The sequence below is a fragment of the Hemicordylus capensis genome, chromosome 2 (assembly GCF_027244095.1).
Source record: "Hemicordylus capensis ecotype Gifberg chromosome 2, rHemCap1.1.pri, whole genome shotgun sequence".
Taxonomy (NCBI): Eukaryota; Metazoa; Chordata; class Lepidosauria; order Squamata; family Cordylidae; genus Hemicordylus; species Hemicordylus capensis.
The window spans coordinates 157,455,717-157,469,112 of record NC_069658.1 but is presented as its reverse complement, the minus strand read 5'-3'; the positions used below and the strand labels follow the sequence as shown (position 1 = coordinate 157,469,112).

Below are 13,396 nucleotides of genomic sequence, written 5' to 3'. Positions count from 1 at the left end.
CCTGGTTTATTTTTCTTCCCTGCAGAAAATGTATGGAGGCTAGAAAAGTGATGTTCCCCTGACATTTGCAAGAGTGGGAAAGGCAGAAACACCACTGGAGAGACACAACCCAATCAATCAGGGCGTCTAGAAGGAAGGGCACGGCCTGCTCCCCACCCGTTAAAATGTTGAAAGTTGATCTTTATGGAAGGCTGCAGTGCCCAGGCTGACGCCTTGCCTGCACATGCTAAAAGCGATGTGCTTGCATGGTGGCCCGTTTGAACTACTCCGCGAGAGAGAAAATAAGATTCCAAGAGCAGAATTACATTATCAATTGATTTATTTTATTTAATGTATTTATGTACCACCCAAAACTTATGTCTCTGGGAGGCTTACAATAAACAGTACACATTATATAAAAATAAAACATTAATAGAATGTATTGTCCTTGGTATGAAAATGTGAAAGCCACCAATTTTTGTGTGATACTGAAAACAAAATCCCGCAATTAATACATCCCTTAATTGGGTCTTTCTGGCAAAATGAAGGGAGCATCTCAGAACGGAAAACTTCTTCTAGCCATGACTTCCTGATGGGGGAAAGAAGGGCTGGATAAGGGCCACAACAGGTGGTTGTGTCTTATAGACAGGTCAGTCGAGCTGAATGATGTCTTCCCATTCATCAATGGGACATATCCCATTGGCCTGTACATTGGGTAGCGTGGTCTTCCAGTCCCATGCCTTCACAGGTATCTTCCATGGTTGGCTTTGATGTACTGGAGGGCTTCACACGGTACACGTACCCTGAGTTCTATGAACTCGGTCCAACAGAGTGTGGATTTGGAAAACAGGGACCTGTGTAACATAAAGGACAGGAGGGTTAATGGAATGCATTTTTTGAAAAAGCCTTGCCATGAACTGGAGCACAACCTTAGTGGAAAAGCAAGATCTATATAGTAGTAGTGGTGGTGGTAGTAGCGAATAATAAGAACATTCTGCTTCCTCCAGGAAGGCTGACAGCAGGATGCCATCCATCCTCAGGCAGTCATAGCTCTACATTATTGACCCTTCCAGGAGAATTAACACTTCCTGGGGAATATCACTCAGTCAGTTTCATGGGAAAGCAAGCATTTGTCACAGGTGGTCTTAGTCCAAGTGTAGCACACTCTCTAGAACGCTGCTCTGGCTGTAAGCATGCCGCACCATTTTTGAAAAATGCTGGAACCAAGCTGGCCCTCATACATACAGATGATATTCCCCAGGAATTGTAGATTCTTTTGGAAGGGTCAATAATGTGGAGCTTGACTGCCTGAGGATGGATGGCATCCTGCTTTCAGCCTTCCTGGGGGAAGCTTCTTCTTACTATGGACTACTACTATTTATAGACTGCTTTTCCACAAATGTTTTCCAAAGCAGTTTACATAGAAAAAGAAACACAAAATGAAGGGCCTCACTGTTTCCTCACCTGGACTTTGACTGTGGTTTGAAACACAGTTAACTCTTTCTTCTAGCTCCAACACAAGGTTGGTTAAAAAGAAGAGAGCAGGTTGTCTTTCAGGCAGAACATGCCCACCATTCCTGACCTTCTCATTGAGGAGCCCTTGAGATGCCTCTGTGGGATCCCAGGGTCCCCCAGAACACAGTTTGAAAACCCAGCTGCAGACGATGCAATTGCTTGATGCCTGGTGGGCTCTTTCTTGTTTATGCTCCCTACACCAAGACAGATGTTCTGTGCTTCCTGGGAGGAGCATTTCATCTTAGGGTGGGCAGGTAGCTCATTTTCTTCCCCCCAGACATGGAACCCAAATCATACTAGAATATCTTGCCCGATTTGGCCTGTATTCCTCCATTCCACATGTTCACATCATCTTCTCCCTGAAAAAGAGAGCTCCGAGCTGTCTTCCACTTGTAAGGGAGACAAAAATACACCTTGTATGAACAAAAATATTTCATAGAGGCTGCAGTTGAGCACTGAAAACACACAAAACAGAGAAAATGCGACATCTGAATTGGTCACCTTTGCGCATATAACCTCTGCTACAATTTGAATGAGACGTCTCTAGTGGATTTGAAGATATGCAGAGATGCAAGAGCCAAATGGAAAGAATGTTGATCCCCCCCCCGACCCCCAAAGCAAACAATTTTAAAGGCTAATTCATACATACATATTCACCCAGCTCATGGCTAAATGTCCAAAACAACAACTCCATGGAAAAGCTTTGCGCTTGAGGTGATATGGAGGTTGCAATTGTGGTGTTGTTAGGGGAGCCTATTCAGAGATGCGAGTTACCACCCGATGTTTCAATGATCCAGTGAATATGTGACACACATTCATCAACCTGAAGTAAGAACAACGATCAGAGTGTGTTCCTGTCAATCTTACTTAATGGCCATTGAGATGATCTGCAAGTGGAAGGTCACTGCACTCTACACTCACATCACAAGTTACAAGGATACTATCTCATATTCAGTTCCTTTACAAGCTTTTCCAGATTGATCAAAACTATTGCCCTATTTTCAGGCTTTGAGGATATTTTCCAAGATATCTCATGGATATTATCCATTTGCCATTTGGAGTTGGTAGCCCAAAAGATGGATGTTTCTAGATAGGGCCTCAATACTTACTAGTACATTTTATCTCTCCAGTGGTAATAGACTGCTGTTTCTGAGTTAGCAGGTTAACTTAGAAACAGCAGGTAGAGATGAGATTCTAACAGCTAGAGACGGGATTCTGAATGGAATGCTAAAGGCCCTCAACCAATGGGCAGGGCGAATTGCACAACAGCTTCACCCCAAACTCTTGCCCCGATCTCAGTCGGGCAGCAATTGTGCCTACAGAAACTGCACAACTGCTCTGTCCAGGTGACTGCAGGCCACTGAGCATGACTGTAGAGCTGTGCCAAGAACCCACCGAAAAGCGGCTCCTGCCGGGCCCAGATCCTATTGAAAGGGAATCCATTGCACAGTAAACGTGTAAAATCAGGCTTTAGGGAATGTTTCTTTCCCCTAGTGTCTGTATATCATAATGCTTATGCCACTGAAATTCTTGAGAGAGCCAGCAGCAACACTCACCAGCACTCCTTTCAGAGGAGACAATTCAGGCACAAACTGAGCATAGTGTTAGAGACGAACAAAATCCCCAACACTGATAGCAGATGGACACACGTAAAAGGATCCTTGTCAGTGAGGGCTGGGACATGAAGCATCAGGACGGAAGGTAGGCAACCACATTTCCAAGTGATGCACTGGAGATTTCCCCGATGGAATGAACATAGGTGGTCCATTGATATGGGGGAAAGTGAGGAGGTGCACTCAGGCACATCAGTGGGGTGGCAGCTAAACCAAAAACAAGCCCGTTCCTGTCTGCATGGCCCCATCAGGGCTTCTGCTTCTTAGCATGCTACAGTGCAACACAAGGTTGAGAACTCAGTAGCCAGATTCACGTGTTATGTTCAACACTTGCACAATGAGGGTACGTTGTCCACAGATACCGCTCTGTACACAGGTAGAGTGATTCACGTGTTATGTTCAACACTTGCACAATGAGGGTACGTTGTCCACAGATACCGCTCTGTACACAGGTGGAGAAGGCAACTAGCGCCCGCTATTTCAACGGGCTGAAAAATACTAGTACAACATAATGTCTGAATAAGGCTTCCCTGGTGTGTGTGCGCATGAGTGGACAGAAAACATTCTCCCTGTAAAACCTTGTGGTAAATCTGTATTGCAGACACTTTGAAAGGAGGGCTTACCCAAGAGGGGCAAAGCACTACAGACAAACATGAGTATACTATCCACCAACCTTGCCAGACTTGTGCTTTGGTGGTAATCCTGCCTTCTGAAATGCTGGAATCATATCTGTTTTATAGTCTGGAATAAAAATCCTCAAGTCCACATCATTGCTGTAAGGAGCTTGAATGGACTTGGGGGTATGTACGGCTGGAGTATGAACGCACACTCTCTCCTCCGGAGGAGATTCGGGGTAACAGCCCTTTCTGTAAAGCCCCCAGGCCAAACAGAGAGGTGTTAAGGGCTCTCTCAAAGGCCAACAATGAACCCGAGTTCTAGTCCAGCAATATCTAGAGGACCACCGGTTGAGGACCTCTGGGAGCAAACAGTGATAAAGGGGAGTGTGTGTGTGTGTGTGTGTGTGTGTGTGTGTGTGTGTGAATTCTCAGTCCCGGGTTGGCCTGTGGTTACCCGCAGCTGTGCCCCATTCATTGCCCTGCCCACCAGCCTCCACTGACAGAAGAGACCCCTTCTGTTCCTGGCTTCTATCGGCCAACCAAAGTTTGGGGGACTCCTGTGGAGAACCAAAGGGATCTCTCCCTTCAAGCAACAGCTGTAGATTGAGCAGTGGAAAGTGGATCCCTTGACCCTAGAAGTGATGCCCTGACTTGAATGACTTGCCCCCCACAGCTCCAGGGGGCACAGAAGGAGTATGTATGTATGTATGTATGTATTTAACATCCCACTTTTCCTCCAAGGAGCACAGAGCAGTGTGCGTGCTTGTGTTTATCCTCACAACAACCCTGTGAGGTGGGCGAGGCTGAGAGAGACGTGACTGGCCCAGAGTCCGCCAGGGAATGTCATGGCTGAATGAGGATTAGAGCCCCGGCCTCCCCAGTCCTAGTCCAACACTCTAACCATGACACCACCCTGGAGGCAGTGTTGCCTGGAAGACCACAACCACCAACAGCCCAAATTAGACCTGTAAAGAGGCTTCCATGAAGGGGGGGGATCCCAAAGCAACCATTTTTGCCCGACTCATCTGCTGCCACTGGAGTCAGGGGACAGTGAGCTCAGGTGCACCCGTCTCCCCGGGGAGCCCTCCTGCATGCCAGCCACATATGCCTGTGAGTGACATCACATTGGGGGGCGTGGCCATAAGCTGGAAGGGCCCAGGTGGCCCTCTGGAGCTCTTTTCCTAGCTGGCTGTGTTGTCAGCTGGAGGTCTTCTTGGTTCACGGTGGCTCCTAGGCAGCTGGGCGGCTTGGGTTCTTGGAGAGTAAGGGGAGGAGAGCTGGTAGCAAGCCTGAATGGTCCCCTTTGCTAAGCAGGATCCATCCTGGTTTACATCGGAAGGGGAGACTACATCATGTGAGCCCTGTAAGATATTCCCCCCTCAGGGGATGGAGGGGCCGCTCCGGGAAGTGCATCTGCAGGCTTGCATGCAGAAGGTTCCAGATTCCCTCCCTGGCAGCATCTCCAAGATAGGGCTGAGAGAGGCTCCTGCCTGCAATCTTGGAGAAGCCGCTGCCCGTCCAAGGAGACAATCTGGAGCTAGATGGACCAAGGGTCTGACTCAGTATATGGCAGCTTCCAGGGTGTGTGGCGCCATGGATATAAAGAGCCAAGCTGACCAAGGAAAGAAACTACTAGCCAGAGCAGCCAGGGACTGTGGAAGCCACGGAGGGACAGCAGCATCCCGCTGAGAAGGCAAAGCATTGAGGACCTTCCTGTATTCCTCGGTAACCACTGGAAAAAGTGAGGCGTGCCATCAAGTCAATCTCGACTCCTGGCGACCACAGAACCCTGTGGTTGTCTTTGGTAGAATACAGGAGGGGTTGACCATTGCTATCTCCTGCACAGTGTGAGATGATGCCTTTCAGCATCTTCCTATATCACTGCTGCCCGATAGAGGTTTTTTCCATAGTACCAGCGGGGATTGGAACTGGCAACCTCTGGCTCCCTAGTCTAGTCGTTTTCCTGCTGTGCTATTAGTCCATCTGCTTAATTATAGCTTCGCCCAGGACTGGATTAGCCCTCCCCAGTAAAAACTATATTGGGAAACACTTGGGAACTAGAAAGTGGCACAAGCAGGAAAAACAGGGACAAGCAAAAAAGCTGATACTTATAATATTTCTATACCACTTTCCAACAGAAGTCCTCTTAAGTAGTCTACATAAATATGAATAAATTTTAAAAATGGCTCCCTGTCCCCCAAAGGGCTCAGAATCTAAAAAAGAAACATAAGATAGACACCAGCAACAGTCACTGGAGGGATGCTGTGCTGGAGATGGATAGGGCCAGTTGCTCTCCCCCTGCTACATATAAGAGAATCACCACTTTTTAAAGTTGCCTCTTTGCTCTTTTAGCTGGGATACTAGTAGTAGCAACGATGATGATGATGATGATGATGATGATGATGATGATGATGAATCAAATGCAGTCAATAACATCTAGTAGATTGTGTGTAAATATAATAATAATAATAGTAATAACACATATAATTATTTTAAAATATATATCTTTATTGAGAAGATAGAAAGCACCATGGCCCTCAGTTCTTGTTTCTTTAATGTTACTATTATCTGTATACTGTTTTTCAACAAAAAGCAAACTCTTCTCAGAGCAGTTTGCACAGGGGTAAGGTTTGCTGTCCCCAGAGGGCTCACAGTCCACGCAGAAAGAAGGGAGACCCCAGCAAGAGCCGCTGGAGGGATGCCGTAGTGGGGCTGGACAGGGCCAGATGCTCTCCCCCTGCTTAACCGAAAGGGCATCACCGCTTTGCTGGGTGCCCCGTTGCTCAGTCCACAGGGGGACCTTGCCTCTCCAAGCAGACCGGGCTAATCATTACTTGACTTTTATTTGAACATCTGTGCCCTGCCTTTCTCCACAGGCACCAAAGTGGCCAACCAAAACTAAAATCCCATAGAAAGCAAAAAGGTCATTTCCCAAAGCGCCATGAAATGGGGCACACCCCACATGCTGTGGGGGCAGAGCAGGCACTGGAAAACTACCACTAGAAGACAAACAACCCTGTTCAAAGCAGCCATTGAGCAGCAACTGTTACCCAGCAACCATCAATGATAGAACCCTGGCCCTGTTTGAGCAGGAATAACTGTCCTTCTGGCCTTTCTCTTCCCTGGGGGTTACCAACCTCTCCTCCTGTGCCTTTCAAAGCAACCCAAGAAAAGTGTCAGGAGATAAGGATCAGATGAGGATCTGGGGCCCAATTCTCATTCAGCCTGAAGCTTGCTGGGGGGAATTGGGGCCAATCTCTTGCTATCTACTGGCTTTTGGCCAAAGGGTGGGTAAGACTATAATTGCTTGCTAGTGGCAAATTAGTATAAATTTTATGTCTATTTTGTTATATAAAAAGAGATATTTGCAGACTGGATTGGGCAAGGTTCAGACCTCAATGTGAGACTAGACTTAAATTTGCATTCTGATTGGGCAAGACCTCCAGGGTTTTTAAATTCTATGTTGATCAAAATGGGCAAGATCTCTAGGATTTTTAAACTGACTTCTTGTTTAGTGCACTCAAGGCCATCTCGGATCCTTATTCCTTACTCAAGGAAAGCACTGAGTTTGAATGCTGGGCTTAAGGTTTTGATGTTTTAATGTCTATTGATAAAATGGAAGGAATCATTTCACATGCAAATGTTTAAATTGGTTGTGTCATGCAAGGGATTTGAGAATTGTCTCGACTAAGAAATAGTTTGATTGCCTTGTCAGCAAGAGAGGTGCCTGCAGCCTAGCTGCAAATCAAGCTATCTTAGACACAGAGAAAAAACAACAACCTAACTTCTATTTGAAAATTGTGTCTTTGTTGAAGATGATGTTTGGCATTTTAGCATTCAAGACTCTTCAGACACGGATTGCGAGAACGCCTGACCTGAGAAATTGACACAAGATTGAGCGGAGGTGAATGCACTGTTTAACGAGAAGAAGGTAGATCACCAAAGACGGCAGGAGTCCAGTGGTGAGGATGGGGTGAGTAACTGGGCCTGACTGGTTGGATGATGCCCCATCTGTATTGGGCTTCTTCCATAACAGATGCCCAGTCTAACATTTCTCAATGACTCTCTTACAGAGGTCGGGAGAAGCTAAGAAGAAAGAGAGAAGAGACTCTACATTGGGAGAACCACTTTGGGAAGAGCAGGATCAGACCCTTTATCATTTCGGTTTCCCTCTTCTGCTGCACCTTCTTCAGTTCGACAGTATCGCTTTTTTGGTAATCTGGCGACCGGAAGGATACACTGTAAGTATTCCAAATGTGGCAAAATACCAGGCTCTAGTTTCCCCAGGCACCATGAAATTGGGGCACACACCCCATGCAGTGGGGACCGAGCAAGCCGTAAAAAATGACTCCTCCTCTTCCTGGCCCCAAAGCCAGAGCAGACTCGCCCACCAGCCCTGTTCAAAGCAGGCCTTGACCAGCCACAGTAAGCATTGGAACCCTGGCCCAGTTTGAGCAGGGAGAACAGTATGACTGGTCTCCTCCTCCCTCAGGGTTTCCATCTTGCCCTGACCTTGCAGCTTTCAAAGCAACCCAACCGATGTGCCAGGCGTTAGTATCTGATCAGGGCTTGGCTTCCAAACCTCACCCAGACTAAAGGTCCATGGGGGAAACTTGAGCAATCTCTTGCTTCTTTCCCTACCTTATGAGACAGTGGTGAGGTTAAATCATGAGTGGGGAGCACAGGAAGAGATGGATGGACATTGCCCCAAGTTTTTGGCCAAAGGGTGAAATGAACAATTACTCAGAACATTGCCTAACACAATGTCTGTATCATTTACAGTTACTTCTGAGGAACAGCTACAACTGGAAACAAGGTCAGCTTCTTGTTGTTGTTGTTGTTGTTGTTGTTATAGCCCAGTAAGCTTCCAGACCACCTTGGGTTTATTCTCTCTTTTTGACAGTTAAAGCACCACATTTTCATTGATGCCAGGAGATGTTGAACAGTAGGGCACACATCCTGGGGTGCCTTTGTTATGGCACAAGAGATATTCCCAGACTGATTGGGCAAGGTTCGGACCACAATGTGTGTCTGGACATTTAAATTTGCATTCTGATTGGGCAAGACCTCTAGGGTTTTTAAATTCTGTCTTGATCGAATTGGGCAAGATCTCTAGGATTTTTAAATTGTATATGGAATTGGGCAAGATCAAGGCCTGTGTGGGCCTCGATTTTTAAATTGCATCCCCCAGCTTGACCTTTACAATTGTATTCTGATTGGGCAAGACCTCTAGGGTTTTTAAATTCTGTATGGAATTGGGCAAGATCAAGGCCTGTGTGGGCCTCGATTTTTAAATTGCATCCCCCAGCTTGACCTTTACAATTGTATTCTGATTGGGCAAGACCTCTAGGGTTTTTAAATTCTGTATGGAATTGGGCAAGATCGGGGCCTGTGTGGGCCTCGATTTTTAAATTGCATCCCCCAGCTTGACCTTTACAATTGTATTCTGATTGGGCAAGACCTCTAGGGTTTTTAAATTCTGTATGGAATTGGGCAAGATCGGGGCCTGTGTGGGCCTCGATTTTTAAATTGCATCCCCCAGCTTGACTGAGCACACAATCTCTAGGTTCCCTTAGTGTGAATTGGGAATGATACCATTTTTTTAAAATTCCATGTTTGGGCAGCTTTAAGCCAGTGGACTGGAGTCCCGTGAGCTTGGAATCTCCAATGGCTCAACTGGGCAAGACAATTGGTGTCTTTAAATTCTGTCAGGGCCTTGTGGACATATTTTTCAGCCAGGGGTGTAGTGTTAAATTTGGATCGACTGACCACCCACTTTTATTCATGCTCATGATAAAGTCTGAATCAAATGGATCACGTTGCGTGTTTTATATGCGCTGTGTCCCAAGTCTTGAGTGACCCATGAAGAGATGAGTTCTTCTTTAGTGCGCTCATGGCCATCTCGGATCCTTATTCCTTACTCAAGGAAAGCATTGATTTTGAATGCTGGGCTCAAGGTTTTGATGCTTTTCTGACTATTGATAAAATGGAAGGAATCATTTCACATGCCAATGTTTAAATTGGTTGTGTCATGCAAGGGTTTTGAGAACTGTCTGGACTAAAGAAATAGTTTGATTGCCTTGTCAGCAAGAGAGGTGCCTGCAGCCTAGGCGGCAACCATGCTATCTTGCACAGACACAAAAAGCCTTTTGGAAGGTTGTGTCTTTGTTGAAGATGATGTTTAGCATTTTAGCATTCAAGACTCTTCAGACACGGATTGCGAGAACGCCTGGCCTGAGAAATTGACACCCGAGTGAATGGAGGCGAATGCACCTGCTTAAGTTGAGGAAGGCAGATCACCAAAGGTGGCAGGAGTCCAGTGGTGAGGATGGGGTGAGTAACTGGGCCTGACTGGTTGGATGATGCCCCATCTGTATTGGGCTTCTTCCATAACAGATGCCCAATTAGTAGATAAATGTAAGGCAGTCTAACATTTCTCAATGACTCTCTTACAGAGGTCGGGAGAAGCTAAGAAGAAGGAGAGAAGAGACTCTACAGTGGGAGAACCACTTTGGGAAGAGCAGGATCAGCCCCTTTATCATTTCGGTTTCCCTCTTCTGCTGCACCTTCTTCAGTTCGACAGTATCGCTTTTTTGGTAATCTGGCGACCGGAAGGATACACTGTAAGTATTCCAAATGTGGCAAAATACCAGGCTCTAGTTTCCCCAGGCACCATGAAATTGGGGCACACACCCCATGCAGTGGGGACCGAGCAAGCCGTAAAAAATGACTCCTCCTCTTCCTGGCCCCAAAGCCAGAGCAGACTCGCCCACCAGCCCTGTTCAAAGCAGGCCTTGACCAGCCACAGAAAGCATTGGAACCCTGGCCCACTTTGAGCAGGGAGAACAGTATGACTGGTCTCCTCCTCCCTCAGGGTTTCCATCTTGCCCTGACCTTGCAGCTTTCAAAGCAACCCAACCGATGTGCCAGGCGTTAGTATCTGATCAGGACTTGGCTTCCAAACCTCACCCAGACTAAAGGTCCATGGGGGAAACTTGAGCAATCTCTTGCTTCTTTCCCTACCTTATGAGACAGTGGTGAGGTTAAATCATGAGTGGGGAGCACAGGAAGAGATGGATGGACATTGCCCCAAGCTTTTGGCCAAAGGGTGAAATGAACAATTACTCAGAACATTGCCTAACACAATGTCTGTATCATTTACAGTTACTTCTGAGGAACAGCTACAACTGGAAACAAGGTCAGCTTCATGTTGTTGTTGTTGTTGTTGTTGTTGTTGTTGTTGTTGTTATAGCCCAGTAAGCTTCCAGACCACCTTGGGTTTATTCTCTCTTTTTGACAGTTAAAGCACCACATTTTCATTGATGCCAGGAGATGTTGAACAGTAGGGCACACATCCTGGGGTGCCTCTGTTATGGCACAAGAGATATTCCCAGACTGATTGGGCAAGGTTCGGACCACAATGTGTGTCTGGACATTTAAATTTGCATTCTGATTGGGCAAGACCTCTAGGGTTTTTAAATTCTGTCTTGATCGAATTGGGCAAGATCTCTAGGATTTTTAAATTGTATATGGAATTGGGCAAGATCAAGGCCTGTGTGGGCCTCGATTTTTAAATTGCATCCCCCAGCTTGACCTTTACAATTGTATTCTGATTGGGCAAGACCTCTAGGGTTTTTAAATTCTGTATGGAATTGGGCAAGATCGGGGCCTGTGTGGGCCTCGATTTTTAAATTGCATCCCCCAGCTTGACCTTTACAATTGTATTCTGATTGGGCAAGACCTCTAGGGTTTTTAAATTCTGTATGGAATTGGGCAAGATCGGGGCCTGTGTGGGCCTCGATTTTTAAATTGCATCCCCCAGCTTGACTGAGCACACAATCTCTAGGTTCCCTTAGAGTGAATTGGGCATGATACCATTTTTTTAAAATTCCATGTTTGGGCAGCTTTAAGCCAGTGGACTGGAGTCCCGTGAGCTTGGAATCTCCAATGGCTCAACTGGGCAAGACAATTGGTGTCTTTAAATTCTGTCAGGGCCTTGTGGACATATTTTTCAGCCAGGGGTGTAGTGTTAAATTTGGATCGACTGACCACCCACTTTTATTCATGCTCATGATAAAGTCTGAATCAAATGGATCACGTTGCGTGTTTTATATGCGCTGTGTCCCAAGTCTTGAGTGACCCATGAAGAGATGAGTTCTTCTTTAGTGCGCTCATGGCCATCTCGGATCCTTATTCCTTACTCAAGGAAAGCATTGATTTTGAATGCTGGGCTCAAGGTTTTGATGCTTTTCTGACTATTGATAAAATGGAAGGAATCATTTCACATGCCAATGTTTAAATTGGTTGTGTCATGCAAGGGTTTTGAGAACTGTCTGGACTAAAGAAATAGTTTGATTGCCTTGTCAGCAAGAGAGGTGCCTGCAGCCTAGGCGGCAACCATGCTATCTTGCACAGACACAAAAAGCCTTTTGGAAGGTTGTGTCTTTGTTGAAGATGATGTTTAGCATTTTAGCATTCAAGACTCTTCAGACACGGATTGCGAGAATGCCTGGCCTGAGAAATTGACACCCGAGTGAATGGAGGCGAATGCACCTGCTTCAGTTGAGGAAGGCAGATCACCAAAGGTGGCAGGAGTCCAGTGGTGAGGATGGGGTGAGTAACTGGGCCTGACTGGTTGGATGATGCCCCATCTGTATTGGGCTTCTTCCATAACAGATGCCCAATTAGTAGATAAATGTAAGGCAGTCTAACATTTCTCAATGACTCTCTTACAGAGGTCGGGAGAAGCTAAGAAGAAGGAGAGAAGAGACTCTACAGTGGGAGAACCACTTTGGGAAGAGCAGGATCAGCCCCTTTATCATTTCGGTTTCCCTCTTCTGCTGCACCTTCTTCAGTTCGACAGTATCGCTTTTTTGGTAATCTGGCGACCGGAAGGATACACTGTAAGTATTCCAAATGTGGCAAAATACCAGGCTCTAGTTTCCCCAGGCACCATGAAATTGGGGCACACACCCCATGCAGTGGGGACCGAGCAAGCCGTAAAAAATGACTCCTCCTCTTCCTGGCCCCAAAGCCAGAGCAGACTCGCCCACCAGCCCTGTTCAAAGCAGGCCTTGACCAGCCACAGTAAGCATTGGAACCCTGGCCCACTTTGAGCAGGGAGAACAGTATGACTGGTCTCCTCCTCCCTCAGGGTTTCCATCTTGCCCTGACCTTGCAGCTTTCAAAGCAACCCAACCGATGTGCCAGGCGTTAGTATCTGATCAGGACTTGGCTTCCAAACCTCACCCAGACTAAAGGTCCATGGGGGAAACTTGAGCAATCTCTTGCTTCTTTCCCTACCTTATGAGACAGTGGTGAGGTTAAATCATGAGTGGGGAGCACAGGAAGAGATGGATGGACATTGCCCCAAGCTTTTGGCCAAAGGGTGAAATGAACAATTACTCAGAACATTGCCTAACACAATGTCTGTATCATTTACAGTTACTTCTGAGGAACAGCTACAACTGGAAACAAGGTCAGCTTCATGTTGTTGTTGTTGTTGTTGTTGTTGTTGTTGTTATAGCCCAGTAAGCTTCCAGACCACCTTGGGTTTATTCTCTCTTTTTGACAGTTAAAGCACCACATTTTCATTGATGCCAGGAGATGTTGAACAGTAGGGCACACATCCTGGGGTGCCTCTGTTATGGCACAAGAGATATTCCCAGACTG

The 13,396-nt window shown here is 46.4% G+C and overlaps 1 long non-coding RNA gene across 1 annotated transcript; it reads left to right on the top strand.

The window, feature by feature from the left end:
* The first annotated feature begins 9,807 nt into the window (after positions 1-9,807).
* On the top strand, positions 9,808-11,516 carry LOC128342030 (uncharacterized). The gene is made up of 3 exons (XR_008314724.1): positions 9,808-10,057; positions 10,180-10,347; positions 10,889-11,516. It is a non-coding gene; the product is annotated as an uncharacterized LOC128342030 (long non-coding RNA).
* Positions 11,517-13,396: the final 1,880 nt, after the last annotated feature.